Here is a 13,826-nt window from a genome sequence, read left to right on the forward strand (position 1 = left end):
CACGAATTAGTAGTTTGAGGAGAGGTTTCCCACTCATTTTTAACACTGCTGAGTTAATTTTTTCTCTTTTAGCTTACCGTCAAAAAGCCTGGGTAATGCTGAGCTTCATGCAAATATGTATCTTTAGCAAGCACATAGGAGCCTGAGAATAGCAAATATTGACCCTCTTCCGTGTCAACAGAATAGGAAGTGCAAAACTGGCCTTGGGCAGATCAAATTTCATTTTCAAAAGCAACATTTGGTGTATTCTTTCTGCTTTCAGCGCAACTTGGTATGTTGATGCTAAGAGGCTGAAATCCTTCCTCTGCAGTTTGCCTTTGTGTGAGACATTGGTAGCAAGTCAAATTCTCTGGGATGCTCAGGATCCAGACAGGCACCATACATATTTCTTCTTCTGACCCACAATGCTATCTCTCAAGCTATCTCCTACAACTCAGTTGAGACACCCTCCTGTACTCTTCAGATAACCTGGAAAACACCCTGCAGGGCTTGAGCACTTCTGAAGGTAAGCTTTCACATCTACAGTTTTCAGTTCCACTACATGTCGCTTCTATTGGGAACGGCGAGAAGAACGACACAGACTCTCTGGGTGTTGAACTGGAGAATTTCTCTTGGTTTATTACCTCAGATCTTTTTTATAGACCGATACATGAAAGTACAGAAAAGAAAAACCCTTATTGGTTAGTAAACTAACACATCACCATCATTGGTCAGTGGGGTACACCACGCCTCGACCTTCTTTTGCAAGAGAACAAGGAACAGACAAACCACCTGCAAGGCTGTTTTCTGTCTCTGAGGATTGTTTTAATTCTTCTTTATGATTTCCCAGGCCACTTTCTCAGGTGAGACTGAGAAAGTTATGTGGCCTACTATTCCACAGGCACTATGCTGCCTGCTTCAGAGTTAGCATCCATAACTACACTTCACTATTCTTTTTGGACAAGAAATGGATGCTGTTTGTGTTGAAAATCACTGTTATTTCAGTTAGACCAAAGTAAAATGTAAGCAGAAGTAGTTATTTACAGCATGCACAGTAGGAAATCAGTCACAGTTATTTGTGTGAGTCTTAAGTGGAAAAAACCAGGCACACATGCCTGGACCTTTGAGAATTAATCTTGTTGTGGCACCTGGCTGGTGCTCTCCTGACTCATCTCTTGCCTTCCTTCATCAACTGTGGCCACAGGTCTCCAACAATTTGGCCTGGCATTAACTGTCACCACAAAGAACAATCCTACCCACAGAGTCCTATCCTTCCACCTCCTCCTTCTCCCTGGTGGCCTTGGACATGCTGTGGGGTCATGTACTGGTGGGGGCTAGACCACCCAACCATTTTGAGATTTACCTTTATTTTCTTTTGTTGTTGTGAATTTATCTTTCGCTGGATCACTTCTTTCACCTTCTGGACTGTGAAGATGCAAGAATACTTGGGGCAATACCAGCAAAGGGGCAGGTGAGGGGTAGGAATGCAAAGTGTCTGCTGGGCTGGGGTGATTTAAGGTCTCTGAAATTGTGGCCTCACAGTGTTTCTGCCTGAAGCATCTCCACGTTTGAAGCCAAATATTTGGTGTCAATCTATCAGCAGAGATATTTGATACAGTTGCCTAAATTAGTTAGATGTGTGTAATCCCTGACTGGCTCTTGATGGAGGAAAGATGTGACAGTGATTAGCCACTTCGGGACAGCTTTCATTTGAAGAAAGATGGATATGATGTGATAGTTGGAAATCTCAGAGGTGTGGGAACCGTCCACTGCGCAAGGTTCAAACTAAATATGGGGCTTGAACTCTCTGTCAAACTTCAGAGACCTTCTCTTCCAAATAAATCTGAAGCCCATTAGCAACTGCTACACATAAAAGTTAGCAGTTATACTCCCGTCTGTTGGGCAGTAGATGTACAACATGGGCATTAAATCCCTGCAAGATATAAGCTACACTTCACCATATGTTATTTAATTGCCAGTCACTGACCAGCACACCTTTGTTCACTTTGTTTTCCTACTGGACAAAAGCACTGCATTGGTTTTTACTATGTAACTGTAAAAGGTCAAGGCAGGTTATTTTTCTACATCATCTTTTCAAGGGTAGCTGAAGCCACATGGGCTCCTAAAACTTGTTCTGGGGAAAATCTGGTAAATCTGTTTTAATTTTTTTGCCATCTAGACATATCCCACCAACATCATAATCAAGATTTGACAGTGAAGCCTAAGAAATTAGATATGGACCAAAATTTTTTAATGTGAAAATATAGGTACTTTGAACCTGAAAGACAAAGAAATACTATGAGTAGTGTGAAGATGCAATTTTCCTCTAATTTCACTCAAAGTAATTTACCACATTAATTTTTTTGGTCAGAAAGAGAGTTGCCCTAGCATTTTGTTCAAATGTATTGGATTCACAGAGACCAGCAGGAAAGATCTGGGGAGATGTTTTTCAGGAATCACAGTCACCAAGAGACTTGTTCAGGTTTGCAACAAATTAGCAGACACACAGGTCTGCTCTGTTTCCCCAAAGCGGGAAGGCTGGGCAGCCAGTGGAGTGACGGCTGTATATAAGTCAATGTGATTCTGAGATATAAACTAGGAATGACCTCTCAACAACTGCATTTTAGGCACAGGGAGACAAATACATCTCAGTCATGTGTGTATTGTTGCGGCTTTGAAAAATAAATATGAAACACCCAGAGCACATGAAATGGAAGAAGAGGTTTCAAGAGAACCAGTTTCACCTGGAAATATATTGCCCAGCAGCCCAAGACTCAAGTCAGTTCAAGTGGCATAAGGATGCTGCTGTATGAAAGAAATAGTAAGAAGAAAATCAGGAAAGTCACAGGAAATGAAATAAAAATTCTGGTGAAGGCATAATCCATGTTGCTGTAGCATAAAAAAATGAGAATGGAGTATTGAAGAAAAAGCCCTTGTTTTTTCCTTTCTTTGCAAAGGTTCAGCTAATGAGTGACTCAGCCTTATATAAGAAAAGTCTTGCTGGGGCATATGTGAGTCACTACAACAGATCTTCTGACTTTCCTTGGGACTCTTCGTTACAGGATCCTTGTACTGGGAAAAGGAAAGGGATAGGGAAAAACTTGCATCAGTATTCATATAGCTATGAATACAGATGAGATTATGCAACTGCAAGGAGATTACATTTGTCTCCCCTTGCATAAACAGGTGGTAAGAACACTTACAAGGCAGTCTTCACAGAAGAAGTAAACTGTCAGACTGGTAAAAAAAGACCAGAAACACTATAGACATGAGATTTGAAGGTAGGAGAACTAGACAGGGACTTTCATTGCTTCAGCCTTTTGGAAAAGCACTGACTCTGCAGCTGTCCAGTGTATGATGCACACAGAGATCAGGTGTGATGGGGGATGTATTCCCCAAGTGAGCAGATATTTGCTGGGTAACCTTTGCATACTGCTGGAATAGCCACCTGTGCCTGAAAGCTGGGTAGTAAAACTAATGCTCCCAGTCCAGGCATATCTTACAAGGCCAAGGCAGACATGGAATTTATATTGCTTTTGAGGCTTGTTTGTCTTTCTGAAAGGTTTGTTAGGTGACAACCCCCTTGTTTATTTTTGTTCTGGTGCTCTTTCAGATTTCCTTTCCAGTCCCTACATTTAGGATTTGAAATACCTCTTTATGTTGGAAGATAATTTTAAAAAACTGATTGAGCCACAGCTGAGCCATTATCTGAAGTTTGTAGGTAAAAGAAAAACAAAGCCCATCCCAAGAAGCCAAAAAAGAAGGGGACATTAAGGGTGTCTCCTAACTGTCCAGCTGACACAAACCTATTAGCTTTGAATCAGGTGATTCCCATTTATTTTAATGTGAATTGTATTTAATTAATTAATAGGCGTTACTTTTATGTTTCAAAGTTGATGCCAAGTTTTACTTGTTTTCTACTGAAAATTACAGTCTCCTAGGGCCAAATGGCCAGTGCTGTTGTCCTTTCCTGCCTCTCATATTAAATATGATAGTCTTATTCTTCCAGGAGAGCTAACCACACCCATAATGAGCACTTCTCAGAATCAGTCCTGCCAGGACCCTGCACTCTGCAAAAATCACCTCAAATTAAAATTCCTTGTCAGAAAACAGCTCTGGAAAGGTAACACCAAATCCATGTGTTATGAAGATAAATGCCTGGCAACAAAATTGAGTCCAGTGGTCAACTGGAAAGTATAGCTCAGAGGATCCTGGAGTGTACTCGCTCTTAATTTTCACTTGCTTTCTAACTCTGAAGAACAGATGAAAATGTTACTGGTAAAACTAAGTTCCTAGAGAGAAACTCAAATTCCAGATGACTGATGCCACCCAGGCACCAGCTGTGAGGAGGTAATAAAATCTGCTTTTGAAAAGAAATAGGTAGTGCCACACTGCTATTTCTGCACTTGGGGTTGTCTGTTTTTTGTCTGTTGTTTGTCTGTTGAATTCAGTTGGTTTTAAGGGCTACACACATCCAGGGACTGCACAGTCCCTAGCATGAGTATCCTCACCCTGATTGCCATCAGACTATGTAGTGTGTACTGAAAGAAAAGTTATTTTGGTAGAAGTGAAACTTTTATCAAGCAATGCCAAGGAGTCATTTGGGTGGTGGATATGTTTTCCCTAGAGGCAAGAGATCACAACACTTCAAGAGAATCCATAGCAACCTCTGCAAGGCGAGAGACTGTCTTATCCAAATTTTACCTCATTTTAAACAACTGCAGTTGCCTTTTTTTTTATATTGACAAACTGTATTAACCATGATGCATAGGGACATCCTCTCCAGGTATTAGTTGACAGAAGGAAGGAGCAGGGAAGGGGAAGACTGGGGACCAGGAAGGAGCTGTTTTTAAAGAAGCACCTGGCTGTGTCCTGAGAGGGTGTATGGGGAGGCAGGGAAGGAAAATGAACTGTGTTGGCTGTGGCACAGGGGAGAGGAGGCAGCAGAAACTCAGAGCACAGCACAGAGACTGAATGAATGGCTGTGATTTCCATACATGGATTTTTCAAAGGCTGACTTGTTCAGGATCAACAGCTTCTTTCTGGACATCAGGCATCAGAAAGAGCCAGGCATTCATGTCCCCCTCAGTTAATAAATGGTTTGGGATAGCCTTTATACAGACATAATGGTTTGTTCCTGATGCTACTGAACTGGAAGGGGGTGTGTTTTGGCGCTGAGTCTCCCAAGTTTTGGACCTGCACATCCAGATCTGTGAGCCACACTCCCAGTGCCAGCTGTACACTACTGTGCTAAGGCTGTTGCATCCTGAACCCTGTGTGCAAGTGCCTGGTGAAACAGGTGGTGATGGAAGAGGCGACTGCAACAGCTAAGCATGCATGCTTCTGTGCAATTACAGATGAATGGGTTTCTCCTTTGTGTCAAGCAGAACTCAGCAGTAGGAAACCACATCTCTCCAAGTTCCTAGATTTGCAAATGTTAGGTTGTACCAGACTGTTCACATTGGAAAGGTATTGAAGGCATAGGACAGGCTCTGAAAGAAAAACAGAAGAGATAAATGGAATTGTGAGGTTCCTATGGTGCTCCTGCTGCTGTTGTCACAGAAGGATAAACTAGCTACTGCTTGAAAGGACAGATTTCTGCCCCCTGACAAGGTCATATGGAGCCTGAAAAAAGTGAGATTTTGAAGAATTACGCATCATATAGAGTAGAATTTGCCCTGTTGTTCTTTTAAAAATAGTTTTCTTTGTTGTTTCCTAAAATAAATAATTCTAGTGTTTTTGACAGAAAACTGCCTTTCTATTTTGACCCTATACTGGCAAGCATAGATTTGTGCCCCCTGCCCTGCATCCATTTGCTGGGGTGTTTTCTGAAAAAAAAGAAGTTTTTAACTTTTGTTTTTCATTTGTAAGTCTAAGCCTATTAATTTAATTTCAATTAAATGTTTCAGACTGACCTGAAATAATGTCTAGATTGTCTTGAATTGTTTAGAAAAAAATATTTTCTGTTTATCTCACCTTTGTGTTTGGTTGAAAACTTAAAGCTATCAGTATTTTCCAACTTGAAGTGAAAATGAGCAAATATTCCTTAGCCACTGGGTGAGATCTGTAACTGGCTTGGAGCATTATAATCCTGGTGAAGTCAAAGGAATCAGTCTGATTTATACCAGATGGTTATCTGGACCTGCAAGGGAAACAAAATCAGTATCACAGATTAAATTTATCATAAGTACATGAAGACCTGTTTGCATTGCTAAGATTACATCTGTGGTTCCTCAGAGATAAATTCTGTCCAAGTCTCCAATGTTGTTACCTTCATGCTGCAGACTGTGCTTCAAACCAGCAATAAAATCCCAGGAGGTTTTTGTTGAAGCAATACTTTTGGCTTTTGGGCCCAAGATTTGCACCAGTGTTTATGTGACCCTGGATTTTAAGTACTTTGCTGTCATCTGCTCATTGTGAGTATTTGTGCCAGAAATGAGTATGAAGATCAGAATTAATCAAAATGGATGGGAAGATAATTGTTTTGGTTGATTATTTTTTGGAGAGTGGATACAATAATAAAGAAAAATAATTGGGCTTTGCCAAATAAAGCTTATATAACAGGGATAATTTCTTTTGACATGGGTGGGAACAAACTGTGGGGAAAGATTTCCTGAGACATTGCATTGCATAGGTGAGGAAACTTGCAGCTTGAAAAATGAAACCCGTGATTTATGAGCATAAAGGACTTCAAGTCAATATTTTGTTCCCCTCAATTATTCAGTAATGACTTTGACAGTTCCTCTGAGTTTGAAGATGTGCAGGTTTTTGGGCTGGCAGGATATAATGTACTAGCTGATTTCCAAAGCTGTCACTGATCTTCGATTTATATCTTATATTTTCTTTTTTGGACTACCTTTTGGACATCAAAGCCTGCCTTGGCTCTGAATGCAGTAGTCTCTTTCCAGCATAATTCCAGGATGGCTTGTCCTCCATCATCTGAAAGAAGCTGCAGATTTCCTTCTGTCTTGCCCTGTTATGAGTGCATTTTAAAACCAAAAAGGACACTAGAATTGTGTTTGAACCTTATGCTGAGCCACATGTTGAGCTCCAAGCACTCTTCCCAAACTTACTTTAAATCTATGTTTTTAGCAGATGAAGCATCAAATTTGTGTCACTCACCATTCATTGCTAATGTTGAAAATGGTCTTTGCCTGTTTGAAAAGCATGAGCATTTCTTTCACTGTAGCATTCTGCCCTTTTTCTGGCTCTAAGTTATTTGCATACTTGAAATAATTTAAAATTATGAGCACAGTGGAAACTGTCTAGGATGTATAAATTGCAGTGAATTATTTCAAATTAGAGAAGAAAGTGAAGAATGATGACTCAGCTGTAGTATCAGCATGATCTCCATACATCTGTCTGAATTTCATGGACACATCCCTTCATAAACACAAAGTCCTGTGCTGTACCAAGGCTTTCCTATTGCTTCCCCTCCAAGGAGCAAAGTAAAATCTCTTTTAGCAGGGTCACAGGGAAGGATCCTAGTGGTTTCAGGCACCCATGTGCAAATCAAATTTGCCTGTCTCCCAGGGAGATCCTGGTGCAAAAAGTACTAACTAGCATAGTTATAGCACATAGATATTTTGCTGTCATAGAAAAGTGTGTGAATAGTTTTAAGGACAATTTTATTTAAAAATTTTGGAACTTTTTTTGTTGAAGTCAATGACAACTTTTTGAAGCGCACAGCGAAAGACAGAAGGATTTGGGGACTTTTTGTCAATGCTGTTCCTGCAGTTCTGTGGTTTCCTTAATCCTAGGGAATAACAGATCCAGCTGGCATAAATATCCTTCTCCAGGTTTTTTTTTTTTTTTTTTCTTCCCCATTTCCTCATTTCTCTATACCACCAATATACATTGTATAGATTGAATAATGAGATTTTGCTAGGGCAGAGCATGAAGGGCAGCTCTACAGGTTTTGGGATTATTTAGCATGAAGATGTTATCAGGACATGTTTTTAAAGAAAAAGTGTTTTCTTCACAGGCCTGGTACATAAAGAAGAGCTTTGTCAGGGAGCTTTTGGGATGGCCCATCTCTGATGGCACCAGGCTCCTCTCTTGCTCACTGACACCTCCTGTTTTCCTTTCCAACATCTGAGAGCCTTCTAAGTAGATTTGGGTTCTTCTGAACAACCAGAGAATTTTCAGTTGCTGCTACATAAACTTGACAGCCATTTTCATGCTCTTCCTGAATAGTTACTGTTGCATTCTACAGCCAGGATCATGTCCAGAGAAGCTACAGTTACTGGGAACCAGCATGGGACAGGAACGAGATGGGCTTCTGCTCATGAAATGATTTATTCAGCATGGGAACAAACTCAGATCCAGAACAGAGAGCCCTGAACAAAGGCAGGGTGATGGGTTTTGAGGGACAGAACTAGGGTGGAATTCAGGGTTAGGGACTACTAGGAACACAGCAAGGGAGAAACCCCAGGGGCTCAAACCCAACCCCAGAACTCCTGGGCCGCCCCCCTCAAGGGGTCTGGGGTAGGGCAACTCATCCAGGGCTCACAGGGTCCTGCCTGCAAAGCAAAAGTTCAGGATTCACACTAGCTGGGTTTTACAGCCATGCCTCCACTTCAACAATGCTTATCTGAAACAAAATCTTTGCCTCCCTGAGGCACATCACAGTTATCATCCTTATTTGCAACCCTGAGAATGAAAGAGGAAAGTAGAAAATACTTATTTGTAAGGGATGCAAGAGGAAAATGAGTTTTAATGGTGTACTCATAGTGTCAAAACCCTCTAACTTTTTCTGATGAATAACTACCCAAATACAAGCTATGAAAACATACAGATGTCTTCTCCTCAGGTCTCTGCAACCTGTAAAATTGAAGTTTCATCCATTTGCCTGAAAATAAATAATTTTATGGCTATTGTTCTAATTGCTTGCATGCCTCCTTTTGGAAAGACCAAATCCTTGCAAATCCCAAGAGGCTCTGCTGGAACAGTTATAGTCTGTTCCCTTTTCCATAGCTAGGTTTAGCTCTTGATTTTTCTTAATCTAATCTCCCAGGCAGATCTCCCAAGTAGTTTAGATATTTTTGTTGTCTTCCTGCCTGTGTCACCAAGTTTGTAGAAATGAAGGGCAACACTATATCAGACTGGTGTGACAAACATCAAAAGATAAAGGAAAACCCCAAATCCTCTCTGAGACTTTCATGCCATTGAGATACTCACAGCAGAAGGTGGCTTTGGTGGAATGAAATTTATTAATTGTTGCAGAAGTCTCTGGAAGGACTTGAATTTTTCACATATGTCATGTGAGCTCCTTTTCCAAAAATCCCACGTCACTAACTTGGCTGCTGACCTGTATCCATCCCTTTGCAATGTCTGTGTGCATTGAAGATCTGCAAATAACCAACAAGACAGGCCTGCTTTCAAATTTTCACAATAGAAATACTTGGCTGTGGTAGCAGTCAAGAAAACTAATGGCTGTGGAAAGGCTGAACTGTCAGTAAGAGTAGCAAGGGATGAGAAGTAAAAGCTATTGACTGTCAACCACAGTCTGACCTTGACATCTGTCTGCCCCTTTCCCATAGACAATGTTTTGCAGGAGAAGCAAGAGAGAGATAGCTTTGAAGAATGTTGTTTTGAGTGCTGCAAGCTGGCAAGTTGGAAATGAATGTAGATGCTGGTGTATGGAAGCAGGAGGTGACTGTTTCCCTCTGGGTAATTTGGCAGGGTGCTAGCCCAAACCAGTAAGGCTGCAAGGGTGAATCTCACAGTCTCTGCAGGGCTGTGGGGTTTGTCCAAACCCCTGGGGAAGGCTAGGGACCCTATAAAGTAATTGCATCTGAAAAACAAAGTAAGGGGCAAATTTTAAGGTCACAAAATGTTCAAGAAATCCTCAGCATGTTTGCACTGTATGAGTTGAGAGAAAGGAAAAAAAACCTTTCTGGAACAGAACAGCAGATCAAAAAAATCTGAACTCTCCCAGCAGTATCCTATCTCAGATAATCTTTTTATATGACATTTATTTCCTTAGGTAGAAGATTAGGCGCTTTTAAATGAATGATAGTGATTTTAGTTTCTGCTATCCTTGCATATTGCTGCAATTATCTGCATGGTCTCTTAGTTGCCCTGTTGACATCAGAGAGCCAAAAAGTTTAATAATGATTCAACCAGAACCTGCTCATTCTGTGTTTGTATCTGACATATTCCATAGAATGAGTACCTCTGATATTTAGATGGAATTTCATATTCGTGCCCAAAGAAGGTCTGCTCACCACTTATAAAAGACATTCCAAGGTGAATTTTAGATGGAACTTGTAGTGCCTGTTTCCTTAAGGTAAATTCTATTTTATTTTGACAAGTCCCTCTAAGTCCCTAGGTGACTCTAGTGTGTCATCTAGTAGTGTCCTAAAGGCTCTGTTGAAGAAAAATGTCTCTTATCTGTGGTCAAGGTATTAAAAATCGAAGGCAGCATTCAAACAAAACATCCTAGCTATGGGCTAGGCTGAAAGGATAACTCAGGAACTTTAACCCCAAAATTAGAGGTTGAGAAAATGAGTATTTTTATTAATTTTTAGATGTGATGAGGGCATATAACCTTTTTAGACTGTATCCCTTGAGAGAAGAGGTATATGCACTAATGCTAGAAACAGCCCTAACAGCTGTTGTGCTGGAGGGCTTGTTAAGGTTGGCATTTCTGCAAGTCACTGCATTGTGCTGTTTGGACATTGCAGTGCATTTTTGTTCATTATATTTAATACAATTACTCTCTGTGTTGTTAAGTTGTACCCCCTGCCCCCCCTCATGTTAATAGCTTAGTTCCAGTTGTGCCCTCCTACCCCGGTTGCCAATCCACCCTGACACCTGCCCCTTGTTCCCGAGTGTTCCCTGCTATCCCTCCCAATAAGTTGCCAATCCTCCCTTGTGACAACCCCTGCCTGGACCGCCCCCTTTGCAATTCCCCTATTCTTCCAAGCCCCACTGGACCCTGTGCCCCACTCTCCTCCCCTTGTCTACCCCATTGGTTTATGTATTTTGTAACTCCTTGGCCATGTCCTCCTCCCCAGTCTTTCCCCTATTGGTTTATTATTTGTACCCTCCCCTTGCTCCTCCCCCACACAAAAGTTGCTGTACCCCTTTGTCTTTTGTCTTTCGTCCCTGGAACCTTCAAGAGGATAAACCTTTTTTTGGAAACCACATGGAAGACTTCTCCCTTGTCCTTGCCCCTGCCCTCAATGCTTGACAGCTTGAGTCGTAGAGCATAAACCCTAAGTTGTATCCTGGACTGTGCTGCTTTTTGGGAACAGCCCACTCTTGGCCCTGTGCTAGGAGCTGGCAGGGGAAAATCTAGTGCCACATCACTTGGATTTACTTTGCCTGGCCCCAACACACAAAGGGTGGCCCAACTCAGCTGCCTGGAGGGCCTCAGTCACATGAGATGCTCTGATACTCTCCCATCAAGAGTTTCTACTCTCTATTAACTGACTCTCCAAACTCATTGACTTTAATGAGAGTCTTTCCACTGACATCATGACTTTGATCTATACCCTTAGTACATAACACATTGTTTCAAATATGAGTCTTAATATACTTACTCAGTCTGCAGCTCTTCCAAGTTAAATACCAATAAACAGAAGAAAAAAAAATCCACAAGACAAGTTTAAGAGATTGCTCTCTTGTGTCTGTTAGAGGCAACTCTTGACTAATGCAAAGAAGCAGTAGGAAAGGGTATCTTTTGCCTAGGAATTCAGAGGCTGAGGGACTCTTTGCAGACTGTTGCACAGCTGAGTTATTTTCTATCAGAAATGGCAACAAAACCTCTCATGCAATAGTTAGACCAGTAAGAATGCTAATGGAATAAAACCTTCTATGTTTATGTCAATTAAATCTGTCACCCACTGTATTTTTCTCCTATTTTTAGTGTGGTTTTCTGAAGAAATGAGGCTTATACAGTTGCCATGGCTTGTCTATCCATCTGTTGGTGTCCCCCACCCTGCTTTTCCATGTAACTTTACAAACTGTCAGCAAATTTCAGCCAATCTGAAAAGGAAAACCTCTCAAAGATACTGCCATTTTTATGAATTTCATGAAGTCTGGTGGAAATTTTCCATAGGTTTGATTAATGCCCCCTCAAGGTAAAGCTGTGACCATTCAGCTATCGTCCTTTCATTTTGTCTCAAATGTACCAAAACCATCTGCCCTTTCACTGTGTGAAAGGTTTTAAACCAGTTGGAGTATAGGCTGTTTCTTGCTTGCCTCAAAGCAATGGAAAAGTAAAGGTTTTGTGGGAGTCAAAGATGTCACTGGAAACTTGGAACTGTAGGGTGTCAGACTAGGGAAAGAGTCTGTAGGGAAAGAGAAATAAGTGAACCATGATGAATAGGTGACAGCAATAAGGGAGGAATGCCTATAAGGAATCATTCACTGTCAATTTTTCAGGAACATGACTATTTTTGAAGGATGCATAAACATCAGAAAACCTGAGAATACTGTCAGTGGGGGGTGCAAAGTAAGCCCAAAGATGTAACAGGGTGGTAGTAAGCTGGTTTCAGCAGTATTGTGGGGGTATGTAACAAATCCATAGGAAGCTGAGTTTCATTAGCTCAGCTGCTGACAGAAAAACTAGTTTTAGTGAGCCTTTTGTTGGCAAGGTGAGACGAGGGAATGAATGAAGTTATTCAGAATATATGCGCTCATGATTTCTTTGGGGCTGTGCAATTGTATTGATAGAGATAGCAACTCTTGTTCATGATAAATTATGGCCAGAAAGCTTAACTCTCCTCTGCTGCTGCCTTCCTCTCAGCACACACTCTCTTTCCTTGATTCCAGGACTTAGTTCTTCTTAAAAGGGATGATTCTCTTGCTGTGCCACAAAGGTGGAACTGCGCTGATTAAATGCAGTCTTTGTGAGCAGCTCCTTGGATGATGTGAGGAGGACCCTGCTTTAGAACTATGTGGAAGGGTATTCTTACTTGGATGGCAATCAGAATGTCTTAGTGGATGAAGCACTGGCTGTCTGTTCATCTATCATTAAGGAGCTCGAAGAGTCAGTTCAGTCCAGACAGTAAACAAGGAATTGCTGACACTGTCAGCTCTGCAAGAGCTCAGAAATACCAGCATGCCATCTGAGCCATATCAGTGGAAGCACACAAGGATTACATTCTTTTGGTGATGGCTGCATTTTAATGTGAATAATCTGATGGGAGCCTGGTGGTGTCTAACATATTCACTCTTGCCTTGTGGTTCTTTTGCCATCTCTAATGTTGTTAGTTTTAATGGCACAACTATTATTTATATATTCAGTTAGATATGTGGGTTCCATCCTGACCCCCCTCCTTTTTTTATTTTTTTTTTTTCTTTTTTTTTTTTTAGTTATACTTAGTTTCCCTGAGAGATAGTAGCATTAATGCTTGGGTAGTTTTCTGAGAATCTGGGACTGAAAGAAGCTTTTGGGAAATGACAATTATATGTCCATGGCTTTCATTTGGTGTGCTTTATTTTAGTTTTTGTCTAGGCTGAAAGCTCTTGTTGACTGGCAGAAGATGCACTGAATGAGTGAAATTAGGCAATTTGGGTTTTATGCCCCCCCCCAAATCATACAAAGAACTTGTATATTGATTGAAGTAAAATACAATTTTTTTGCTGAATTTATAATAGTTCCTGGTGCAAAAAATATATATATATATATAAAAATACTCTTTTCCCCCTATTCCCCATGTAATTGATTAAATTCACATGAATTTTTGCTGAACTTTTATAGAAGTTTGTATGCTATGAACAGAACATTTTTTAATGTTTGTATCAAGGTAATTCTATCAAGATGTGTCTATTTAATCAGTGTATCTTGGCCAGCAGGAAAAAAGAAATTACTATTGGATTGGAAATTATGTTGA

General features: G+C 40.8%; 1 long non-coding RNA gene across 1 annotated transcript in view; it reads right to left on the reverse strand.

The window, feature by feature from the left end:
* Positions 1-649: 649 nt before the first annotated feature.
* The window catches only part of LOC117244197, a 35,871-nt gene continuing 22,694 nt past the window's right edge, over positions 650-13,826 (reverse strand). The window contains exons 3-4 of the long non-coding RNA XR_004496811.1: positions 5,956-6,121; positions 650-5,471 (exon numbers count right to left, since the gene is read on the reverse strand). This is a non-coding gene — a long non-coding RNA (uncharacterized LOC117244197). The remainder of the gene's footprint in view (positions 5,472-5,955; positions 6,122-13,826) is intronic.

This window comes from Parus major, chromosome 3, assembly GCF_001522545.3.
Source record: "Parus major isolate Abel chromosome 3, Parus_major1.1, whole genome shotgun sequence".
NCBI classification, from domain to species: Eukaryota; Metazoa; Chordata; class Aves; order Passeriformes; family Paridae; genus Parus; species Parus major.